This window comes from Beta vulgaris, chromosome 8 (genome assembly GCF_026745355.1).
Source record: "Beta vulgaris subsp. vulgaris cultivar EL10 chromosome 8, EL10.2, whole genome shotgun sequence".
NCBI lineage: Eukaryota > Viridiplantae > Streptophyta > Magnoliopsida > Caryophyllales > Amaranthaceae > Beta > Beta vulgaris.
Window position 1 is genome coordinate 30,566,777 of NC_079209.1, and position 12,687 is coordinate 30,579,463.

Below are 12,687 nucleotides of genomic sequence, written 5' to 3' on the forward strand. Positions count from 1 at the left end.
ATGATAAAAATTGTTAAATGTACACATAATGTTGTTCCCCCCAAATTGTTTCTTACTAAGTATGTCCTGCAATCTTCATGAATTAATTTCATATACCTAGGGTCAAGTATAAGGACTCACATATGTCTCTGAATATTACCCTTAGTGTCCTTGCACATATTTGGTACGTATGTAGTTTGTATATTATGGACACATTTTTATCATATGCAAGAGTAAATTTTTTCATATTTCCATTTCTCTAATTTATCTCCAAATTTCCTTGTTTCTTTTTCTTTTCACACCTTTCCGTCCAAAAATTAAAAACATTAATCTGAATTATGACCAAAAATTACGCGTTCAATTAATCTAAGGTTAAATGAAGAAACTCATTAATTGCCTTCAAAACCATAAACCGTTTCATTAAACCTACTCTCCATTTATTTTTCACACGAAATCATGATTACTTTATAAACCCAACACATCAAATCACTGACCCCTCATAATTTCTCTCTCACATCAACTCACAAGTCTCTCTCTCTCTCTCTCCTCATTCTCATCTTCAACCTCACACCAAACCTATGTCACCATGTCTTCCAAAACTCAAAATTCTGGTGATCATGAAAACTTCCTGCAAGAGAAAACACCATCTCACGATGAGTTAAGTGCTCAAGAATCATCCAAGAATGACGCAGATTCTACTGGGTCAAGATCGGCATCTTCTGCACCTGTTTCTCACTCCCTGAAAAAGGAAGAAGGTGATAACGAGGTAAAAAGCGATCAAGAACAAGAAATCACTGTACCTACAAAAAAAGGTAAGACAACTAAATCTTCACATTTTCTGGTGGGTTTTTGTGTAGACATTGCATGGTGCAAAGAGTCTAAGTGGAATGAGTTATTGAAAAGTTAGAATTTCAGAAGTGGTTAAAAATTGTTAGCATAGATGAGGGACTTTATGAAAAAGAGATGAAAGCTTTTTGTTCTGGGTTTACTATAACTGAGGGTGTGTGTGTTCAATTGTTAATGGTCTGTAGTTACAATTACTGAGAAGAAACTGGGGGAATGGTTTGATGTTCCGCATGAGGGCTTACAAGGACTACATTAAGGGTGGGGCTAAGTTGAACATCAATGGGGTCACCAATGCTCAAATTCTTGATTTCTTTAACGACAATTCTAATGCTTTATCTTTAGATCAAAAAGAATTGTCTCCATTTCATAAGCTGCTATTTCAGTTGGTTTGGTGTTTTATTTTACCCCGCTCCTCCAAAAGAACCCAGGCAAGTCTAATGGATCTTTCGATTATGTACTGCCTTGCTGAAAACATAAAAATCAACCTTCCCTCCCTCATAATCTCACATCTCTCTCACTACATTATCCATAACACCAAAGTGGGTTATGGAAATCTTCTTTCCTCTGTTTTCAAACAATGCAAAGTTAAACTACCTCCTAGTCCCTCCTTTTCTCTTGAGCCAGAAAATTATCTTACCAAAGAAACTTTGACTAGGTTAAGCTTGAGGATGGTGAATGGGAAGATAGATTTTGAGAGAGAAGAAACTCCGGTTAAGGTTGAAGTAGGAAGTAAGAGAAAGTTGGATGAAGAAGGGGTTGCTAGTGGGTCTGTCAGAAAAAGGCAAAGGTTGGCTGGGTCCAAGTTCCAAAAGGAGCAGGATCAAGGTGACACAATCTTCATTCACCTAGATTCTGACCCTATTCCTTCTACTGCTGTGGATTTTCCATTACTCTCTACAACTGGGCTTAACAAGCTGCTCCGGGAAATTCAGGACTCCTTGACCCTTCTGCACACCAAGATCAATGCCATTGAAGCTACTGTTCATGTTCTGGACTCTCAGCAGCAAGATCATATGCTTGCAATCAAGAATGCTGATATTAGGATCAGGAACAAGGTGGATGGTTTGCTCTCCAAGATAGATTCTGTGGTCTCCTCTCTTTTGAAAAGAACCAAATACTAACTTCTCTTAACTTTGGAAAATTTGAACAATTTTTTTTGGCTCTAATTATTAAACAATCTTTTGAATTTCACTTCCTGTGTCCTTCTGAGACACACGAAGTACTTTTAAATTTCTCTTTACTTTATTCACTATCTTTTGCCTTACTCTGCATTTTGACTGATTATTGATGTCTATAATGTTGCTCTCTGCATGCCTATTCTGCTTGTGTGTTTGGATGGCTAATATTATGAGATGTCTGTTTGAGCAACTTGCTTGATGCCTAGACTGTTGGCTCTCTAGTGCTGCAGGTACAATCCTTAGTTTTGATAATGACAAAGGGGGAAGATATATAAGTGTGTCAAATTTTTTTTATCTTAGTTCCTATAACTAGGTTAGATTGTGGATATTTTTATTTTGTGTAGTTTATTTTCTGTGTAGTTTAGTGTCTTAATCTTTGTAGATTATTTTTCAACAACATAAAAACTTAAATTTTTTTTTAATTATTTGTCATAATAAAAAAGGGGGAATATTGTTATTTCACTATTTTGATAATGACATATAATTAACGTTTACATGATTTTTGTTTATTAATTCGGTTTTTAGTTTATTATGTTAGAAGTAATTTTTACATGTCTTAGATTTATTTTTCTGTTTTTGTTTGTTTTATTTTGTTTGATTTATTCTTTCTAGTTTTAATTAGTTTAGTTATCTTTAGATTTCACAAATAACATGTTAAATAACTTATGAAGTATTGATTAAGTGCTTAATCAAAATTAAGTTGTTTATAACTTATTTGTGAAATCCGGTTAATATTATGGATGTAACAAAATTGAATATATCAAGATTCCATGATATTGTGTTGATTTAGTGTGCAGCATCTTTCGGTTGCCTACAATCTAGGAGCCGCAAAAGCACTAACCTAAGGATGCGCTTAAAAATAGAACGTTAAGGTAGTTCCTACATTTTAGGAACCACAACAACCACTCTATTTTTAAGGCGTGTGAACATGGGTAAAGTGGCTATGCTTAAGGAAGCCAACTGCCAATGAAATTATCAACGGACATATTGTGGAGAAGTGGCTGAAGCTATGTGGGTTAATGGAGAAGATCTTGAGAAGATCGTGGAGAAGAATTTGAGAAGAAAAAGATCCCTACAAATAGAGTTTTTGTAATGGTCTAAAAAGATATACTTTCAGAATTTTATGTAATATTCTTAGAGAAAGTACATTCGGTTTTTTTCTTCTTAGAATTTGATGTATTATAGATTAGGTTGAGTGAATCTAAGCCTGTAATCATTTTGAGAGAAAAAGAGAAAGAGAAAGAGAAGAGAGAAAGAGAAAAGACTTTGAGTAAAGTCAAGGGAGAAGTCAACTGTTCAGGGGAAACAGGCTGACAGGGAACCAGTTCCTAGAGGAACAGAGTTGGTCCAAGTTTAGGTTGTACAAAAGAGAGTCTTTTGGCCTAAAAGTTATTAAAGAGAATTGAGTCAAAATCCCTCGTGGTCAAGGTTTTTCTTCCTATTGGGCCTAGGAAGTTTTCCTTGTAAAAATATCGTGTTCCTAGTTCTTTCTTAATTCATGCAATTATTTTTTTCTTACTTAATCATTCTTTTATCTCCGCAAAAAGTTTGAAAATGTCTCCAACTACAATTCACCCTCCTCTTGTAGTTGCTTAAGTGTTCGTCCAAGACTAACATGTATTGTTCTTCTGCCCTTCTATCTCCTCATTCTTTGTGTGCTCTCCACCCCCCTAATTGTCTTGCCTATAAAATACTCGTGGTTTTTCTTTGGTGGGCTATTCATCTCTCCACTTCCACTCTTGTCCTTCTCTTACCAGTCTATTCTCTCGTTCTCACACTATCACTTTCTTTTGCTCATGTCTAACTCCCCTTCTAGCCTGACGTTCGCCAATGTCGTCAAATCCCCTAGCTCTTATGATCCCATTTCCGCTAACTCTGATAGGTCCAATCCCTTTCCAACTACCATTATGGATAACCATCCTAGTCCTACTAATTCCCCCGTCACCACTGTCATACAACCATTGTATGATCACAGCAACTATCCACCTCCCTCTCCCAATGAACCAGGGCACTCAAGTGCTCCTTACTCAAATGTTTCTGATGTGAAACTTGATGTTCCAGATGGTTATGGAGGTTTCTTGATTAAAAGAAATGATTATGGATTGTGTTTGAAGGTGAAGATGGATATAATCTTGAAGGCAACGACTTTAAGTTTGGAACAAAGGCAACGGCTTTGATCCACTAGTCAAGCTAGTCTATATACTTTCTCTCAAGTATACTTAGCAATAGTCTCAAGGATTTCTTATTCAATTATCAACAACGTATATCTTTATTATGAAACACACGTACTTATATAGTACAAGCCATGCACTAATCTAACCGACCTAACTAACTCCTACTCTTCTTTGGATTAGTCAAAACGACCTCTTATGAAAACAACATAAAAACATAAAAGGAAACTATTAGAGTAATTACATGACACACTACTACTCTATACCAATCTAAGCAACACAATTATAACTTTGCCCTCGTCCAAATGACAATCCAAGTTCCAATACGCCTAAGTCTTCCATGTCGAACTCCTCTTTAGTTGCCTGGACAGTGGTTAGCACTGTGTTGCCAATAGTGGCCAACAATGTCTTGTTGCTAAACGCTTTACCACTTCTAGTAACACTTTGCGCTTCATGATCCGTATCGTTCTCCCCTTCTTTAAAAGAATTTATCCTCAAATTCTCATCAATAAGGAGATAAATCACCCACATTAAAGGTAGAACTATCACCTCCATAGGAATCATGAAGCTCTAACTTATAAGCATTATCACCAATACGTCCTAGCACACGAAATGGACCATCAGCTCTTGGCATAAACTTGTTTTTGCGTTTCTCAAGAAACCTCTCCGTGCGTAGGTTTAGCCATACCAAATCACCTACTTGAAACTCTTGTAATTTGCAGTGCTTATTAGCTTGTTGCTTATAACGATCATTCATTTTCTCAATTTGCAACTTAACTTCTTTACATGTCTTCATGAATACATGTTGTCGAGGTTGAGCATCAAAGTTAACAAGATCTCCTCGTGGCAAATCAACAAGATCAACAGGAATATGTGGATTAACACCATAAACAATAAGAAGTGGAGATGAACCTGTTGTAGAGAAAGGTGCTCTATTATAGGCAAACTTCGCATGAGCCAAACGTACATCCCAATCCTTTGTAGTCTTACTCACCAAACCTCGTAGTAATGTACCTAATGTCCTATTTGTGACTTCGGTTTCTCCATCAGTTTGGGGGTGATGTGAAGTACTAATAGTAGTTTAGTTCCCACAAGCTTCCAAAGAGTCTTCCAAAAGTAGCTAAGGAACTTAGTATCCCTATCCGACACTATACTCTTGGGAATGCCATGAAGAGGTACCACCTCTTTGTAATACAAATCAGCCACATCGCTAGCATCATCCGTTTTATGATAAGGTATAAAATGAGTGATATGAATGTGAATGTACTTTAGTCGAGTTTTACGGAAATCTAAGAATCTTGAAAGAAAGACTGGATCTTTAAGGTTTTCTTTAAGTATTAAGGATAGAACAATTCGATCAAACACAAAGTAATTCACGAATTGGGTCTTGATTCACTCTCAAACACAAAGTAATTAAGCAATCAATCTTAAATCTCAAACACAAAGTAATTGATTCAAGGTTTGGAAATCACAAAGAGGTCCGAAAATTTTCACAAAGAAAATAACACTCTAATCTCATAAATCTCTTATTCTTAATGGTCGAAAATCCCATATATATAGTACAAGATTTCCTAAACCTATTATGACTAGTAAATCTTAAAGATAACAACTAATAAACTTATCTATCTTTATCTTAAGGATAAAGACAAATAATAACCTATACTTACCACACGCCTATTCCTAATATAATTAGTAAAATAAGACTCCTACTTAGACTCAATGATAAGGAATTAGACTCCTAAGTATAATAGGATTCCTTTATCACTTAAATACTTAATTAACATAAAACTCCTAATTTACATAGAATCCTAACAGAACTAGAACTCTATATAACGACTTCTCTTTCATATCAAACTCCCCTTCTTGAAAAAAAACTTGTCCTCAAGTTTTGTCATAGCCAAGCAATCATCCATGCGCGAAATCCATGATCCATTAAAACAAGATCACGACTGGCAAACAATAGGAGAGTACACGAGAATGTGTGACTTGGATTACCAATATTTACCGTAGGACAACAAAAATCCGTTTGAATAGCGGCATATGGTGGTAACCAACACGTCTTTGGCGCCTTGGGTGTACCTGGGGTATCAATAGGTGTACATGGGGCAGCAACGATCAGACCTTTAGTGGTGGTAAAAACCAACGGTGCAATTGGTAAATCTTCTTGAATGTCAAAGGATGGATCTTGGGGAGTGGGACAATTTAAAGATTCAAGCTGTAAGGTAAGTTGAGCCGAAGAAGGAACTATAGGAACCGAATCCTCCAAAGATACCTTCTCTTCTTCAAGCAATGGTGCAAAGAACAAGGCATATTCTTCCTTAGATACGTATTCTTCATTGGGGCATTGATGTATCTTTATTGTTTGTTCATGTTGTTTCTCTTGAAGTTGAACCAAATCATTCAAATCTTGAAGTGTCTCCATGAGTGTAGCCAAGTTTTCTTTTTCCTTTTGTTGCCTCTCAAGTTCCTTTTTTCTTGTTTCGGTTCTTTGGACATGCCTTCGAATAGCCAATTCATTTTCATAAATGCCTCTTTCCGTCTTTGTTAGCTTAGAATAAGTCAAGAGATCTACTAAAATATCAATAGACTTTTCAAGACTAAGTTTATTAATGGCTTTAATAGTTCTATACCAACCATCCATAATTTTGTGTCAAAATAGTCCATCAAAAACTGTCCATCATACCCATGCAATTTAAAGATCGAAAATTCATGAAATATAACTCCAAATTCAATGAAATTTTTTCAGGATGTAGTCCTATATGTTTTTAGCACTCGACCAAGATTTCACTCAAAAACTCCAAGTATATCAACCACAACGACCAATTTATCACAACCGTGCCAGATTCGATCGAAATTAGACCAATGAACAAAAACCGTCCCGAAACTATACGAAACAATCTTCAATTCCCACGAAATTTTAGGACAGTAAACTAGACATGTAGTAGTCCAGTTTAGGCTTAAGAATCACCCAAAAATTCGTTTCCAACTAGGAGAACGAAAATAAACAAAACGCACCTGGAAACTGTTTTAATATGGACGAACAACCTGCAAGTTTTTTGAATTTTTTTTCGACCAGCTCTGATACCACTTTGATATGAATGTGAATGTACTTTAGTCGAGTTTTACGGAAATCTAAGAATCTTGAAAGAAAGACTGGATCTTTAAGGTTTTCTTTAAGTATTAAGGATAGAACAATTCGATCAAACACAAAGTAATTCACGAATTGGGTCTTGATTCACTCTCAAACACAAAATAATTAAGCAATCAATCTTAAATCTCAAACACAAAGTAATTGATTCAAGGTTTGGAAATCACAAAGAAGTCCGAAAATTTTCACAAAGAAAATAACACTCTAATCTCATAAATCTCTTATTCTTAATGGTCGAAAATCCCATATATATAGTCCAAGATTTCCTAAACCTATTATGACTAGTAAATCTTAAAGATAACAACTAATAAACTTATCTATCTTTATCTTAAGGATAAAGACAAATAATAACCTATACTTACCACACGCCTATTCCTAATATAATTAGTAAAATAAGACTCCTACTTAGACTCAATGATAAGGAATTAGACTCCTAAGTATAATAGGATTCCTTTATCACTTAAATACTTAATTAAAATAAAACTCCTAATTTACATAGAATCCTAACAGAACTAGAACTCTATATAACGACTTCTCTTTCATATCAATGAGTCATCTTACTAAATTGAGCAACCACTACCATGATGGAATCCTTACCTCTTGATGTGCGTGGCAACCCAACAATGAAGTCCATGCTTACACTATCCTAAGGTACATTAGGAACAGGTAATAGAGTGTACAAACCCTTGTGGAAAGTGCTTTTGGCCTTTTGGCATGTGACGCATCTCTCAATCACATGATGAATATCCTTAAGCATCTTAGGCCAATAAAAATGCTCACACAACAAGTCATATGTCTTATGCACCCAAAATGACCCGCAATTCCTCCAACATGCATTTCCCTCACTAGTAACTCACGCGCACTACACTTAGGCACACATAGACGATTTTCCTTACATAAGAAACCATCTTGAACAACATAGGAGCCTTGAGGAGTAGCAATCATATCCTTGAAATCAACATCATCATCATAATGTTGCTTGAGAATTTCAAACCCTAACAAACGAGCTTCCATGACTGCCAACAAATACCCCCTCCTCGACAATGCATCCGCCATAACATTCTCCTTGCCTTCTTTATACTTAGAAGCAAATGTGAAGGATTGCAAAAATTCCACCCACTTAGCATGTCTCACATTAAGTTTTTGTTGCCCATGTATATGTTTGAGACTCTCATGATCCAAATGAAGTACAAACGGCTTAGGACAAAGATAATGAGACCAATGCTCAAGTGCTCGAATGATGGCATAAAACTCCTTGTCATAAGTGGAATAGTTAAGTTTAGCTCCATTCAATTTCTCACTAAAAAAGGCTATGGGACGTTTTTCTTGTAGAAGCACAACACCTATTCCCAAACCACTAGCATCCGTTTCAACCTCAAAGAGTTTAGAGAAATCTGGTAAAGCAAGAATCGGTGCATTACATAGGCTAGCTTTCAATTCTTCAAAGGCCCTCTTTGCATTGTGAGTCCAAACAAACTCACCCTTCTTTATAAGTTCTGTAAGAGGGGCGGCCATGGTGCTAAAATTTCGGATAAAACGCCTATAAAAACTTGCTAATCCATGAAAACTTCTCATGTCATGTGCATTCTTTGGTTCTGGCCAAGAAGAAATGGCTTCTACCTTAGAAGGATCAACTCGTACCCCTTCACTTGAGACAATATACCCCAAGAAGACAAGACTAGGAACCAAGAATGTACACTTTTCTATATTGCCATATAGTTGTTGTGAACGCAAAGCTTCAAAGACTTGTTTTAAATGCTCAAAGTGCAACTCCTTTGTTTGACTCTAAATCAAGATGTCATCTAAATAAACAACAATAAATGAGTTAATAAAGGGACGTTATACCTCGTTCATTGACCTCATAAAAGAACTTGGTGCATTGCATAACCCAAAGGGCATAACCATCCACTCATATAACCCTTGCTTCGTTTTAAAAGCAGTCTTCCACTCATCCCCTTCTCGCACCCTCATTTGGTGGTATCGACTCCTCAAATCAATCTTGGAGAAGATTTTGGCGCCATGTAATTCATCCAACATGTCATCTAGTCTAGGCATAGGGAACCTATACTTGAGGGTGATGTTATTTACAGCTCTATTATCCACACACATACGCCAAGTACCATCCTTTTTAGGCACTAACAAAGCTGGGACAACACAGGGACTTTTGCTTTCTCGAACATAACCTCGATCAATTAGCTCTTGTACTTGCCTTTGTAGCTCCTTAGATTCTTCAGGATTGCATCTATATGCAGCCTTATTTGGGAGAGTGGCTCCTGGAACTAAATCAATGACATGTTCTATGCCTCGAATAGGTGGAAGCCCCGGCGGAAGGTCATCCGGAAACACATCTTCATACGCCTTGAGAAGGGTAGTTAAGGTGGGATCTTGTGGAGGATCCTTGGGTGCTGCTGCCTCCCTTACGTACAACACATACCTTATGCCACCATCATTAATCTCCCTCTCTAAATTAGCTCCTGCTAAGAAGAGATTTGGTTTATTTAGGTCCTTAGTTGGCGCCACTTTAGGAGGAAGTGGTTTCAACCTATAGCGTTTCTTTCCAACCATAACTAAATATATGTTGCATTTTACAGCATGGTTAACATTCCTTGCCCATTGCCATGGTCTTCTCAACAAGATAGAACAAGCATCCATAGGAATAACATCGCACCATAACTCATCCTTGTAATCTCCAATAGAAAAAGCTACAAGTGCTTGTTTCTTTACCTTAATTGGCGCATGATCATTAAGCCAATTCAAAGCATAAGGCTTATGTAACACCCCGATAATTCTCTCTTTCTAGAAAATACTTTTATAATAAACCTTAGAGAATTACCCAGACATTATCGCCCGTGTGATAACGTTTCGGCTTACTCAGAATTTTGCAGCGGAAAACAACTTACTCAAAACAACTTTATTAAAACTTATGAAACCAATAACAATGTCTGAACTAAAACACACATACTCAAAAACTAATGTCTGAAAACACAAGTTCCTACGAAAGCAGCTTAAATGATACTAGTAATACAATGAGTCTCTCCATTCCAGATTTCCAATGAGATGCATCTGCGAACCTGTAATGTCAATGCTTTCTCGACTCTGCTCCCCCGAAGGATCACCACAGGATCAATAGGCAAAGCCATGATAACACACACAATAACCCCGTAATCAGCAAAGCTGAGTACTACATATCAGGTATAAATAATCCTAAACATGATACTACAAAAGTAACTTGCAGGGATAAATAATAATATAAACATATAATAATCTGCAGACAACTATTACTGAACTAGACTCTAAACTTTATTTCTTTCTTTAAATGGAATAGTTATTGGACGAGTTGACTTATCTAAAATAGGAAATACGGGAGCTACCACATATTCCAAAAATGACCTGCGATATCGAGGAACCTGTGAACTGAAAGAGGGATGGTGATCAATCCATTCCTAGAAGAACTCATGGCACGCTCACCATGCATTCCAACCCTTAGTGTCCAACTCTAGACGTGCACTAGTCTAAAGTCTATAACCTATTCTCGTTTCACTTTACGTTGAATATATTTTATTACTTGCTAATTCCCTCACTACATGGGAAGAAGTCACAATGGCCTTCTTGAAGAAATACTTCCCGGAGTGGAAGACTGCAGATATAAGGAGGAAGATCTCCTCATTTGAGCAAGAGAACGATGAGACACTTGCCGAAGCTTGGGATCAGTTCAAGGAGATGATCCGTTCATGCCCACACCATGAGTTCAACAAGAATCTACTCATGAGATTTTTCTATGATGGTCTTGATCCGATATCGCGGGCCAACCTTGATGCTGGAGCGGGAGGTCAACTATCTAAGATCCCGCAAGAACAACTTGAGTCCACAATTGAAGAAGTGATCAAGAACTACTCATGGGTGGAAGACGAAGAGGTGCTCAACCTAAGAAGAGCGGAAAGTTTGAAATTGACCCCATGGATCAAATTCAAGCCAAGATGGACCAACTCGACAAGAAGCTCTCCAAAATCAATCTTGCATCGTCCACTCCTTCACAGGTAAACTCTTTTTCTTGTGATATTTGCGGTGGTACTAACCATGATACTTCTTATTGTGGAGGTACTCATTCGGAGCATGTGGCGGCAATTAATTCAAGAGGAGATGGATATCAAGGAAACCAAGGGTATAGGAACAATCAACAAGGAGGTTGGATACAACCTCAACAAAACTACACCCAAGGTTTCAATCAACCTCAACAAGGATGGAATCAACCTCAACAAGGGTACAACCAAGCTCACAACCAAGGGTTTGCGCAAGGGTATAACCAAAACCAAAACTATAACCAAGGTGGTTCCTCCTCACAAGGGTCAACACATACCAAGCTCCACATCAAAGGACCAACAACCCAAAACCTCCCTCCAATCTTCCATTTCCCAAACAAAATCCCGAACCTACACCATCTTCCGATCCAACCTCTCTCCAAATTCTCCAACAACTCCAATCCATGAACCAAATTCTCCAAAACCATGAGCAAAGGTTTCAAGAGCTACAAGCCCACAACAAAATGCTTGAAACCCAAATTGCCCAAGTAGCTGAGAAAATCCCTCACCCCCCACAAATCAACTTCCAGGCCAACCCATTCCTAACCCCAACCTCCATCAAGCCAAAGCCATTCATTTGAGGTCGGGAACAAGTTATGCGGGTCCTAAGATGCCGAATGGGGAGTTAGAGAAGGATGAGAAGCTGAGGTTGTTGAGAAGGAGGATGGAGCTGAGGAAACTGAGAAAGAGGAAGTTGAGGAGAAAGATGAGTCACATGTTCAAGTTGGTGACAAAAACACATTGCCATCACCTCCACCAACCAAATCCTATGTGCCTCCGGTTCCCTATCCTCATAGGTTGGTAGAGAGAAAGTTGAGTGACAAGTTCACTAAATTTCTAATGTGATGAAGAGCCTGCAAATCAACATCCTTCCTTGAGGCTATGTCTCAAATGCCAGCTTATGCTAATTCTTGAAAGAGATCCTCTCCAATAAGCGAAAACTTGAAGATGAGCTTATCTCCCTACCTTACCAAGTGAGTGCTCTTGTGCAACGAACTATGCCCAAGAAGCAAAGAGATCCCGGGAGTTTCACCTTGCCGGTGAAGATAGGTGACTTAGAGCCTAAGGGTGCACTGGCCGATCTGGAGCAAGTGTCAATTTGATGCCCTTTCTATTGCAAAGCACCTGAAATTTCCTCTTCATCCTACGCGCAAAACGATTCAATTGGCGGACCGCACTGTGAGAGTCCCTTGTGGTGAGTTGGAGGATATACCGATTCAAGTTGGGCATGTGTTTGTACCATGCGACTTTGTGGTGATGGATATGGAGGAAGATCCTGAGACTCC

At 37.7% G+C, this 12,687-nt stretch overlaps 1 non-coding gene across 1 annotated transcript; it reads right to left on the reverse strand.

Annotated features, from left to right (window-relative positions):
* Window positions 1-10,963: 10,963 nt before the first annotated feature.
* LOC125493017 (small nucleolar RNA R71) lies at window positions 10,964-11,071 on the reverse strand. The gene has a single exon (XR_007269399.1). It is a non-coding gene; the product is annotated as a small nucleolar RNA R71 (small nucleolar RNA).
* Between the last annotated feature and the right edge of the window lie 1,616 nt (window positions 11,072-12,687).